This window comes from Plectrocnemia conspersa, unplaced genomic scaffold (genome assembly GCF_051122295.1).
Source record: "Plectrocnemia conspersa isolate PC_06_02 unplaced genomic scaffold, ASM5112229v1 ptg000012l, whole genome shotgun sequence".
In the NCBI taxonomy this organism is placed as follows: Eukaryota; Metazoa; Arthropoda; class Insecta; order Trichoptera; family Polycentropodidae; genus Plectrocnemia; species Plectrocnemia conspersa.
In genome coordinates, this window is record NW_028277176.1 from 2,627,154 (window position 1) to 2,640,663 (window position 13,510).

At 28.9% G+C, this 13,510-nt stretch overlaps 1 protein-coding gene across 1 annotated transcript in view; it reads right to left on the reverse strand.

Annotated features, from left to right (window-relative positions):
- The window catches only part of LOC148227967 (uncharacterized), a 78,065-nt gene that overhangs the window by 31,448 nt on the left and 33,107 nt on the right, over positions 1-13,510 (reverse strand). The gene's annotated exons all lie outside the window — the stretch shown is intronic.

Consider the following 13,510-nt stretch of genomic DNA (forward strand, 5'->3'; position numbering starts at 1 on the left):
GAATGAATACGTACAAATTAATTTTTTAGCAAAAAAATATTTTATAAGAATTTTCCGAATATTTAAAAATTTGTCGATTAATGTGAAATAATGATTTTTCATTTTAATATTTTTATTTTCTCGAAAAAACACTAATAGGAGATCGATATATAATACAAACTATTTGTTTTTATTAAATACAGCAATATTTAAGCAGTTCATAAATATTAGTTATATTAAAAGTTTTCGAATAATTTAGGTATAAATAGAAACAATCTTTAGATAAACATAGAAAACGCGAGCTAAAATATTTTTATTTATTTAAATTAAATTAAAAAATGCACAATGCTTACAAAAAAAATAGATATATTTTTTTAAAAATTGCAAGGAAGAAAAAAAGATCATAAAATCTTAAAATTAATAGATACGAACCGGACCAGCTCCTCATAGCTGACATTAAATTAATCAATGTGCAATTCTATATAAAAGAAAGGTGTTGGGGCACAAAAAATGTATTCACCATTGATTTTTAAACGGATATAGGCTACTAGGACTGGTAAATCCCAATTTTTTGATAACAGGTTCATTAAACTTTAATATTTGAATACTATAAAGCTTTTAAAAAAAAATATTTTTCAAGTTACAGTTTTGCTTTGACAACGTACTCAAAAATCATTTTAATTGCATGTGTATGACACATTTTTAACTACTTCACAATTGTTATTTTGGCAAGCATTTCGAAAAACCTAATTCACGTCTCGAAAGTAAGGACACACAGATTACTTTTTACCCAATGGGAAAGAGATCTCATGACTAAACAATTACTTATAATGTTGTAAAACTACTATTTGTTTATAAGGATGCGCGCTATAGAATACGTTCTAAACTGCGTATAATACTATTGTTCTTGTACCATTCGGTTACCGATCGCTGGACTGGCCATCTGGACCGTTTCTATTACAAGACTTAAATATAGTTCGTGGGAGTGTCTAAGAAGCGATGCAATTGGCCCGCAAACATCCTCATCTGCGATTTGCCAGAGCTGTTTCAAACCAGAGCGGTGAGAAACGTCACAAAGTAACAGCAGCAGAGACACATGCCTATAAAATAAGCTGTTAACAGCTTTTCTGGCGTCTATTTGACTGCAAATTCACACTCATTCGGTCTCAAAATCCGTATGTAATAATTATGATCTTTCAAAGAATAATTACGCTTTTGATATAAAAATTGCTACGGTTGTAAATATTTTTCTTATTATAGTCCATGTAATAACGTTTATATGTTCAAAGTATTATTTTGCCAAGATGAAGAATCATACAGTCTATTATATAATAATGCATCATAAAAAGTACGCGCGAAAGGAATTTCCATAGACAAGCATCGAGGAATACTTCGTTACGACATCAAATGCATAGTAATACGGCATAATATGCAATTTATATTCTCGACGATGTTATATCAAACGTTGCACTATTGCTGTTATAACTTTTAAAAGTTACAATGTTACGCTATAGTCGCAGTAAGATCATGTGTTTCGCATTAACGTGAATTGAGAAAAGTTGAGCTTAAAGATAATACTGAAACTAAATCAATTTTTTATTATAGTTTTAATACACTATATAATCACACATTCATTTCTGAGTTTGAGTTTGAATATTGATCTCGCGAGATTTATAAGAAAATTCTCAGAAATTCGCTGGACTGTGAATGGTTAATATTTTTTTATAAATGAGGAAGTGCACTCGCTCGGACGGCTGTTGTGAGATTTCACAGATGGACGATCTCGATTAAGATGAAATGGAGTAGTTTTTTCATTCGAGAAAATATTGCAGAGAAGGCATTAAAGACTTGGAGAAGTACAATCATGGAATTCTGCTTTTGTTCTAGGTATGATGATTTCATAATGACTGATTTGTTGGGAACAAGGTTTGTATATTATAAATATTACAAAGAAGGGATAGTAAACATATTGAAAATTTTGGAGTAATATTACTTATATTATAAAGTTCAAGTTAAAGATTTTAATTAAGATTAAGCAGGAGTTTCTGATTAATTAAGATTTATGGAAAATGTGAAGTTTATTAAAAAAATTTTCGACCGCTCGAAAGCGAGATGTTAACCCTGGATAAAATGCGTGGGGTTAAATTACAGTAAAGATTTTCTCTTATTAATTTTATTGTTTACTACTGGATGAAAATTTATCAATTCAGAACATAAGGAAAGCGGTAATGCTTGAATAATTATATAGAAATATAATTAATTAGCTTTTATTCTTGTAAATATAGATCTGTAAAATACGATCGTCAGGATTTGATCGTTTTAAACTTTGACTCTATAATTGTCCTGTATTGAAAAAACTACCAAAACTTTATAGATAGTATTTACTATACATAAGCCATAAAAAAGTTAGATTTTTAAAAAATATCGTTACCTGTATAGAATATTATTCAATTAAATACTTTTATGAACTAGCAATATTAATGTTTCGATAATGTTTTTATGCTTTTAATAAGAATTAGGTAGACTTTTGTATATAACAAGAGTGTATTTCTACAATAAAAATGTTATATATCATTTTTTCTTTCTTTACAATTTTTTGTACAATTTTTATAATGAAGTTAAGATATTTCATTTTTTTGTCAAAGTCAACTGTTCAAAAATAATTAATGAAAAACTCATTAAAATTTTGGTGGTAATCGTGTACATGTTATGCTTGCATTGCACTCTCTGGAAGCTGGCCAAGGTTGGCCAAGGACGGAGAATATAGTGGGTTACTTCGGTCGAGTTCGGTTCTGCCCGCTCTAAAATCTCTCGGAAGTTGTCCGAGGTTACTGAGAACGGGAGGTAAAGTGGGGGTAATTCAATCGACTTAGCCAGCTTCGACCGCTTCCAAACATTGTCGGCAAACGGACCGAAGTCAAAGGAACCGAAGTTGGAGCTGCTCTTTCGAGCGCGAGCGGTGAGATATTTCCCCTTTCGCTAACTCGCGTGTTAATTGACGAGATTGAGAAAGATATTGATATGGTGTTTCGCAAACTGAAATAAAACGAGTAGCTCGGTTCAATTTCAGTATGCGCGTAGGCGTCCTATGGTCAACACCCACGTCGAGCGCTGCATCGTGGTCACGTGGTCAAGTTATAATACCACATGCTTATCGGGGACTTCAACAGACTCTTACTGATATCTTTGAGTATTTTAGGGCACCACAAGGGATTAATTATATTTTTGATAGTATATTCTTTTAACAGATATCGTTATTATATTTTTTTTTCATTTAAAATAAAATAATTAGTGGTACTTGATTTTGTTAAAAAAAATCGTTTCGAATATCCTTATGTATTTTCTTAGATCGGTTTATATAAATGTCACACCATAACGAATTATTATTTAGAATCGATGGTGACAAATTCTAGGATAGTCACAGACGTGGGGTTCGTATTCTGAAGTATCATTTTTATGCCTTATGGCATTTTGCAAAATCCGACAAAGATTTTGCGTAAATTGAATATTTACGACCGAAAAGTTTTCACTGATATTGAATTGGTGAGTGCCCACACAAACTTTTATAATTATCAGTAGCGTAATTTGAATAATATGACAATTTAAAAATTGCGATTATTTGGCACATTTTTCGATCGCGCGCAAATATGACAGCTGTACGAGACAGCAGCCGCCGTCAAGACGGCATATGAAATTTGTGGCAGTGTGTGCGCTACTTGGAAGTCGGTGACCTCGGCCGACTTCAGTTGAACTTCGGTTCGGACAACTTCCAAAGAGTGTAGTGCAAGCATTACAGTGACTGTATATATTTTTAGTGAAGTTATATTTTCACTACTAAAAATATAATTCCAATAATTGTTTCAGTGAAATCATTTAAGAATTTTTACTTGAAGACATAATTTGTGTATGTATATTTGCTAGTGAAATTATATGCTGCTCTAAAATGTCTTTTTGACAAAATGTCAATAAAACTCAATTTGACATTGATTTTTTAATTGTTTGATATATTTTAATTTACCTAATTACTGAAATTATATTTATACTAGTGAAAATGTACCTATATTGAAAAATACACATTCACTGTATTAGTTGCGAAACATCTATGAGTTGTTTAAACCCAAACCTAACCTAATGAAATTGCAAAAACTATAGTTAGTCTTAGAACTTTCATCAGGTTAATTCGTTTCGGTTAGATGTAGGTTTAAAAAGCCAATGAAAGTTTCGCAACCGATATAGTGAATGTTATATTTTCACTAGTACAAAATATAATTTCACTAACTAGGCCAGAAAAAAATTATCAAACAATTGCTCTACAATTATATTTTTTTATAATGATTCAATAAGTGGCGTTTACAAAATTGTCAGTTTATACTTTGGTATTTTACGCCTGTCAAATGACAGTTTAGAGAAGCATATAATTTCACTAACATCCGTCAGATAAATTATAATTTTAATAGTAGAAATATAAATCAACTACGCATTTTTCTAAACATCCATTTGCTGCTCAATCCAAAACCTTACTAAAGCGAATTAAATATCTAAAATTTACTAGTCTTAAAAGATTCATTAGATATTATTCCTAATGTTGGAAATAAAATATAGTCATACAATTAAATATACCAGTTAAAAAAATATTTGTAAATTTCATATGTGTTTCATATTTGTTCAATATTTTCTCCGAATATTAAAAAATCATTGGTACCATATGTTTGGTCCGTAAATTTACATATATTATTAATGTATGCATAAATATATATTTTGACATTATTAGCCCTTTGGGCAAATAGTAATATAACCGTAATGCATATAATATGTTTCAGAGATTCACATAACTCTACCCTTCCACAATATTGGAAAGTTAGTTCAATGAATAATATATGTATGTAATTTTGTCGAAGTTCACCATCTGGTGTACCAAATACGCTGACCAAACTCGATTGCTATTAAATAATAATAATTTAGTGAATACAAAAACAATGTTTGAGACAAAGGACCATAATTCTTCACAGTTGACATGCCCTGATAAAATTATTTTGTGAGAAATCTAGATAGACAGTTCATGTCAGTGTTCTTGTACAGTTTTATAGCTCATCATGCAACTCGGTGCATTATTATACAAACAGGGCTCGGTTCAACGACTTCCTGGTTAAATGTTGATTAACAAATACACGATGCATACATATGTACATGAGAACAAAAGCAAATGACTAAATTAAGATTAGATAACGTAATCTTAATAAGTGTGAGCTGAAGACAAATATTTGATACCACCCTTTCATTTGATTTAATCACAGTTAGATTACCGAGAAAAGCGTATAAGAAAATATAAATATTTAACTGAGATGTTACTTAAGATTAAATATTCATATAAAAGTAAAGTATAGATTAGAATATATTAGTAGTTAAATTCAAAGTGCATTAAAATATTTAGATTACACTTTATATCCATAACTGTAATATATTTTTTTTTATATTTACAATTCGATCAAATAGTAATTTAACGGGTTAAATGCTAATCGTTATTATTAGACAATGATTTGACAGTAGCCAAATGAAAACCGTGGTGTACAATAAAATACAATTTTTCTTAAGATAATTTACTCAATCAAAACTATGTTTTTATTTTTAGTTGTTAGCTCTAAAAAAATAATGTGGTTAATTAACAACTTCCTTTAGATTATGAATAAGTATATATGTTATTAATCTGATTTGATATGAATATATGTATAATATATACATATATAACATTATTTTTATAATATCACACATCGCTTTATTAGTTTTGATTAATCCAAACAGAACAAAGAAACATAATAACGATAAATCTCTAAAAATGCGACTGTTGAAACGCGATAACACTCGACAAATTTTGTTTGTCGTCACCTAAAGTTCATACACAGATTTTTTTAATCTGTGATAAAAAAATGGTTCACAAATTAATTCAATGCTTTCGTGTGTGTTGACAACAAAAGGGATTCAATCGATTTTTTCATTTGACAATGGCCGGAAATTGAGTCCGAGTAATACAAAACCACGGAAGGGGAGAAGTCATACGAATTCATTACGAATTATCGACAGTTTCTGGGATAATGAAGTTTTTTCACGTACTGGTTAGTGAAAAAAATCGAATTTTCCGCTCTGGGAAAAATTAAGATTCTGAACTTGTATTTATGATACGCTAAAGGAAAATTTTCAGATTGAATTCGATAAGGTAATTGAATTACGATACTTTTGCTCTCTGAGTACATAATTAATATTATCGAATTTTCAACGCAATGACATTTTACATTTTTAATATACTTTTAAACGAAATTTTATATTGAACACTTGTTACTTATAAACTGTAATAAAAATGAAATAATATGTTCCATAAGAATCAAAGCTTTATATAATTTATTTAATATGTTGATATTCATCGGTAAAGTTTTTTACTTTGACGGTAAAGGAAACCGTTAAAAAAAATCTACGAGTGTTTATGTCGCCATTGTCAAAATAAAATAATGGATAACTGCGAAAGTTTTTAGGATTATGTTACAAACCTACTTTTTCAACTTGGACTTTATTAGCATATTAGGAATATATTATTCTTATAAAATATTCATAAGACTTTATTTCCTGCTGTTTTTTTTATAATACTACCCGAAGGTTAGCTTTTATGATTCTGAATACACAAAATTTGTACGTTTATGAATTAAATTAACAAAAATATGAATATTTATAAAATAATATTCTGAATTTAATTTATGTAAAAAGGAGAATAGTTTTGCATAGCTTAAGTTAATAAATATGTAAGTTACGAATAAGTTAAGCATGTGCAAAAAAATACAAACCATTATAGGATAAACATTGTTAAACTATAAATAAAATGTTAACATGGAACATTGTACATATTAAATAAAATAAACAAATAGTGGTTAGTAACTAAATGTTAAAAAAATATCTTTAACTGTTCTTTTTTAAATACATAAAAACGTAGAATAAACGTTTAAACATATTTATATTAATTATTAAGTATTTGGTTACTCAAGGATTCTAAATTATAGATTCTGTTTTAAACATTTTGCGAAATAAAGTGTTATAGAAGACATGAATAACAAACGAATCATGCGTAATTTATAATAAAGCCGAGTATATTAGAAGATTTTTTGCAGACTTCGTTTACGGGTAGAGAGAATCTCCGCTTGCTCTCAAAGATGATTTCGAGATCTTTAGTAAGAGTTTCTTTAGCCAGAACTATCTTATCAAGATCGTAAAAATATTTTAAGAGTAAATGAGATTGGGAAAATTAAATTATATTTCGTTTCAGATCAACAGATCAAATGCATCTGAACAATTTTAAATTATCAGTATATAGAAGTAAACTAAAATTTGTTCCTTCATATATATGTCCTTTATGGATAATAAAAAGAGCAGATGACTCAGGCTGGACCCTTAAGAAACTCTCAAAGGGTTGAAATATTTTTTTGACAATGTTACGAAATGTTTACGAACGCGCAAATAAATTAGGAGTAATTAAATTGGATAATCTGAACTACCGAAGTCCGAAAATTTTAAAACTTTGTCGAATGTTCTATTAAATTAGTATATATGATGTCTACTTGTATTTCTACAGCAAAATTTTTGTCACTGTTTGTGAAATACTATGGATAATTATTTCAAAAAAAATATCAGAAACAGACAACCCTGCAACTAGTCTATGGTTCTTGATGCACAGTTTCTTACCCTTTTGTATGAATAGAAATGATTTTTGTGCACTTATAAAGATTAGAAGATAAAGTCTTAATAATAAGATCAAAAATACTACTTAGAGGAGCAACGAGTCCGATTTCGCGACCATTCAAAATTATCTGGGAACCAAATCAGACTCCTGTACAGATTTTTGCTTATTTGAGCACATAGATTTAAACTATGAAATAAAACCAAGCCTCTAATAATTCATTATTTTTATTTTGCTTCTGTATTTTTTTTATAAATTTAATCATACAATATATTTGGCTCAAACCTTAATAATGTTTATTGTAATATAAATACAGTTTAATCTCGATTCTTCAGGTGCGGATTATCCGTACTAGAAATTAATTTATTTTTATAAATATATTCTATTGAAAGTGCTTGTGATACTAATACTGAATACTTATATGGAATAATCTAAACACAAATCAAATATTTTTTAAGGAAGATAAATATTTTTTCTTTTAATAAAATTTTGTGGCATGTCTGTTTTTTTATAATTAACTATCTGAAAAATTTGATCCCACGACCTATTAATTCACAATCTTGTCAATTACCACCGCGCGTGGATACAATCATACGAATTTTGTAGCATTTTAAGAAATCGTCGTTTTGACAGAATTTGCGTCGCAATACGTCCGCGCTAAGTGCGCAGCATCCGCGAAGAGATTCCCCGAAAATCCCACTTTTCAACGATTTTCCGCCATTTTCCTTCGCCCGCTCCAGTTTATTGCGTTTGTCATGATGTCATGCCTTTGCAACAGGAAGCACGCATTAGACGAAATTGCGTACACACAGAATAACAGCGTGTATAATCGATACTCGGCCGCACCGTGTCTCTCACCTTAGCCTCCTTTGTTCCTTCACCACCACCCTCTGTCTGGCTCCCTAGGTCGCTAACCTTTTTTGGCCAATCTCCAGCTCCAACCACCCGTTATTTCTCCAAACGATCCCAGAAGAGCCATCCTGTGTCCCACTCACGGGCCATGTGCTTCCGCCTGACTCCTGATGTCACGTGCTCTAGCTATATATTGCACAAGTTGATTGCCAACGACACGTGCGGGGACCCACACGTGGTTTTTTAATATTAAAAACTATCTTACGTGTCTGTCTTAAAGGATATTTTCGCAATTTCGCACAGTCGGATTTGCCCGAGTGAGTCGCGAGCGAAGAAGTGTCACCATATGGTTAGTTTAGATGGATTTAGAGCGAGATCTGTCACTTGACTTTTTTTATCCGCTTTCAAGCAGTGCGGTTATCTAAATAAATATAAGTAGTTTCTGAGAGTAGCAGATACGTACTTGATATATGATTTTTGGAATATCAGAAATCGAGATTTTTACATGTAATTTCATTAAAAATTTGGTTTTGTGTTCATTGTTTAATGTAAATATAAACAAGAACATAAAATTGCTTTTATTTTTTTTCTATTTTTTTTTATTTACGAAATTTGCCTCAAAATTATATTCTACAATAGATATCTTACTTATTCTTAAGAATTCATCAATAATTAAATCACTGCATAAGGAAATTTCTTTATTAAAATATCTAGTCTTTTTAAGATTTTTTTCTATTGTGTATCATTTAAAAACTAGGGTTAGATTAACTATTTAATTATCCTTCTTTTTATTTTTTTAAGGGCAAAAAGAAACTCGCATTTCAACCATTAACTAGCAATTTTTTTAAAAAGTATTTTGTGTTATTTATAAAATATTGTTATTTAGATGTCATTCTAAATACCATTTCAAACAAACAAAAATACGTCTCGAAAGTAGGGCCACACAGTTCTTCACAACAATAGAAGAGAGATCTTGGGAATAAATAATCACATATGTCCTGAGACGTTAATAACCAACCCTAAAGTACCACCCAAAAACTACTTATTGTTTGGAAAAGACGCATGCTAAACAATACATTTTACTCTGCGCACATTACTATTGTTCTTCGATTACCGGTTAACGATCGCCAGAGTGGCTGGACTGTTTACTCAGGCACACATTTTGTGGGTGAGTCCAAAAACGATTATCTGCAATTTACCAAAGCTGTCTTGAACCAGAATTATAAAATATGTGTCACAAAAGAAAGACGCAGAAGGAAAACGAGAACGCTGCACAGCCAACAATAATACAACTCGACACGCCCGCGAAGATTTTCCGATTTTCAAGATCTGTCATTTCAACTCCACCGTCTGATAGCGGTAATTACATGTGGTAAATTTTCGGCGTCTATTTAGCTGCAAAGTCACACGTCTGAGGCCTCAAAACCTGATTTATGGTACTAAATATGTTTCTAAATAGTCGTCATTCTTAACTATTCAATGCTAAGCAACAATATATTTTTATATTGAATGCTAAGCAATAAAATATTTTCTAATAATTTAAATTATATAATGTAACAAAGATTAAAAATAAAAAAATTGAAAAATGAACACAGAATCAGACACAATTCTACGTTTAAAAAAATAGTTAAAGACTATTAAAAAAAGCAAAATAAATGTTTCACAATTTAATTAAGTTTAAATTAAACATAAATTGCTAAAAAAAAATATTTTTATGGCTAAAATTAAACATAAATTGTATTGATTTACAAGGGATAAAAAAATCAATACCAACTATTGTGAAAGTTTAAGTTTAAGTTTAAAGATATTAACTTGAAAGTATGAGTTATTACTGAAATTTCGGCAATATCAATTTTTTATTATTATTTTGTTTGTTGGCTATTAGTTGCTAAAGCTATGGTTTTTAATAGAATAAAGATAAAAAGATAAAGTTCGCAAAATACCAGGATACAATTGAGCTGAAGATTTTGCACCGTACATCGAAGAAAAACATGACTACCTCCGTTGTTATACACAAAAACTTCAGAATTATAGTTAAAAATAACAAATGTTTAAGCCATGAGTAAACTATTCAAATAAATGTTTAGAATCCATTGTTTTAGGAGCATAATCATATAACATTTCGTATCAATTGGATAGTTTAAATACTGATATAATCGATCTTTACCCATAAATATAAAAAATATTTCATCTCGTGCCTATAAAGTTTATCAATAATAAAGCTATTAAATTCTGGAGTTACCAAGAGTTTTAATCGAAGGCCTTAAACCCTTATTGAAACGTTTCGTGAACTTTGAACTTGGGGCTTGAAACCTTCACAACGACAGGATTTATTAACGACACGTAAAATAACAACATCCAATCGATGGCATCGCTGATTTTCATCGAGACTTGCCAATTTAAAACAATATCAATATTAGATTCTGTCCATTTGTTCAATTAATCGTTTGATCTTTTGAATCATAGAATTTCACCTCGTCTGGAAAACTAAGTAAATTAAATCAACATTAAATTATTAATTGAGAATAAACTAAAAAATGTAAGGGTGTATTTATTAAAAGCAATTGTTCATTGATCTTGAAATAACATAAGATCTAAAATATATTGTAAGTAGGTCGTCCAACACCAATAAATGGTGATGCTACCACCCAAGAAGAATATGCTTGTAGAAAAATTTGAAGGTTACGACATAAATAAAATTATGTCATTATTTGTTATCAAAAACGCCTACTTGCTCATAAATAAGGCTTTCGCGTAGGAGGAACGTGTCTTCACAATATTATTGCGTTTATGTTCGCAAAAAGGTACTGCGAAAATTTCCGGCATCCATTTAACTTTTCAGTCAATCGATGTTACAAGAGATTGTTATTTTACCGTATTTCTCAAATAAGAAATTACATATAATAAAATTACTAAAATATAGCTTAGAAGTTTTCGCAATTACTTATTATAAGTATACTGTAATTAAATAGTACTGTGAAATAATAAGATAATTCCTGATTTACTTGTAAAATTACAGATTGTATAGAAAACTATAATGCTATCAATAAACTAATTTATAAAATCAGCGCATAATTTTAACTATAAATTAAGTTATTTATTATTTGGCAAATTTTATTGTAAGCTAGAAGAAAAATAAGTAGACTAAAAAATATGATTTTGTAAAATATACCATGTCTTTTAGGTAGCGGTATTTATACAAAAAAAAAATTACTTAAAAATTATTTATATTGTAGCATTTTTTTTTATAAAAAGTATTTTCTAAATTAAAAACGATTTTAACAAATATAAATTGGTTTAATTTTTAAAAATAAAAATAGAGGAAAAAAGAATAAAAGGTTAATTTTGTTGATTATAGTGAAATACTGTACTATTAATTCCCCTACTATATAATTTTATTCGTAAGATTTTACTATTTTTTATTACATTTTTTAGTATCAAAAATATTTCATTAATATTCTATTATTAAAATTAAAACATATAATTTAAAGATATTTCTATAAAGTGGCGTTTTTAAAATTAATCTAGATATATTGCTATTTTTAATAAGGGATATTATCTTTTGTCATGAGAGATGGCTAAATTCATTAGATTTATTATAGATAAGCAAAACTTTTTAACTTATATTCTGCTGTTAAAGTTGGTTAAACATAATTCAAAGAATTTCTTATAAAGTAGCACATCTAAATGTAGCCTTAAATAGTAGCAGATAATATTAATTATCCTTCAATAAAATTTTAGTTGTCAGATTTAATTAATTTAAATCTTCCGTTGTATCCTGACAGGCATAGGCCCAATGCGTTACAACGGGAAATTTGTACCAACTAGGTAAGTCAATCAGACATATTAAATATCTACAAGTAAGTATTAACCACCAGATTTTTCAGTCTGGGAATCGGTGACATCTATATTAATAATTATAAATTATGTCACTGTAGCCGGGGTCGGCTTTTTTTAATAATAGCGCATTTTTTATAAATAAAAATTCGAGTGCCGCTGTCAGGGCTCGAACCCGCAACTTCAGAGTTACTAGTCTCAGACGTTACGGACTAAATAAATTAATATTTAATTTGTAAAATATTAAACATATAATTTCAAGATATTTGTATAAAAAGGCGCATTTAAAAGTAGCCCAGAAAAACAAATAAACCATAGATTAATCATTAAAATGAGAATTTTGTAACATATAAACTAAGTGATTTTTTATACCAAAAAAATATTTAATTTTCATTAATAAATAATTTTGCAAAATGATTCGATTATATACATATGTATATGAAAAAAATAATAAAAGTAATAATACACTTAAATTAGATTAGCTTGTTTTTGTGGCGAATAAATATGTACAGTATGAATTATGAAATTATAATTTCGAGGTATTTTTAAATAGTATAACTTCAGTTATCTTATTTTATATTTTATACTATAAATATATATTTAGTTTTTAAATTCGATAAAGTTGGAACATAGAAGCTACCCTAGTAACACCGAGGAGAAGCGGCAACGGGCGGCTCACTCGTTTGGCGATGTGACGGAAGGACGTATTCTAACAATAAATGCCTTACATAAAGCGACTAGCCTGTCTCTTATTGCCATTCATAGAAAGCAATGCTAATACTGACATATTAATACAGCATTATTAGACATATTTGCCGACCTTTGATTTTTAATTTGGCATTTGTACATAATCCAGTATATTTAAAAAATAGCATTTAAGTGAAAATATAAGGTTTGGGATTGAAATACTTTTTTTATATATAATATATATAATATAATAGCACAAAGAGCCGTAATCAATTTCAACAGTCGAATAGATTTTTATCATTAAAAATAGGGTTTAATAGTTATTTATTGATTGTATATATACATATATATATATGTATAATGAAAATAATTTAAAATTAAAAACAACAGATGTGTCTTTAAATACACGATTGTTTGCCTTTGTATTGTTAAACGATG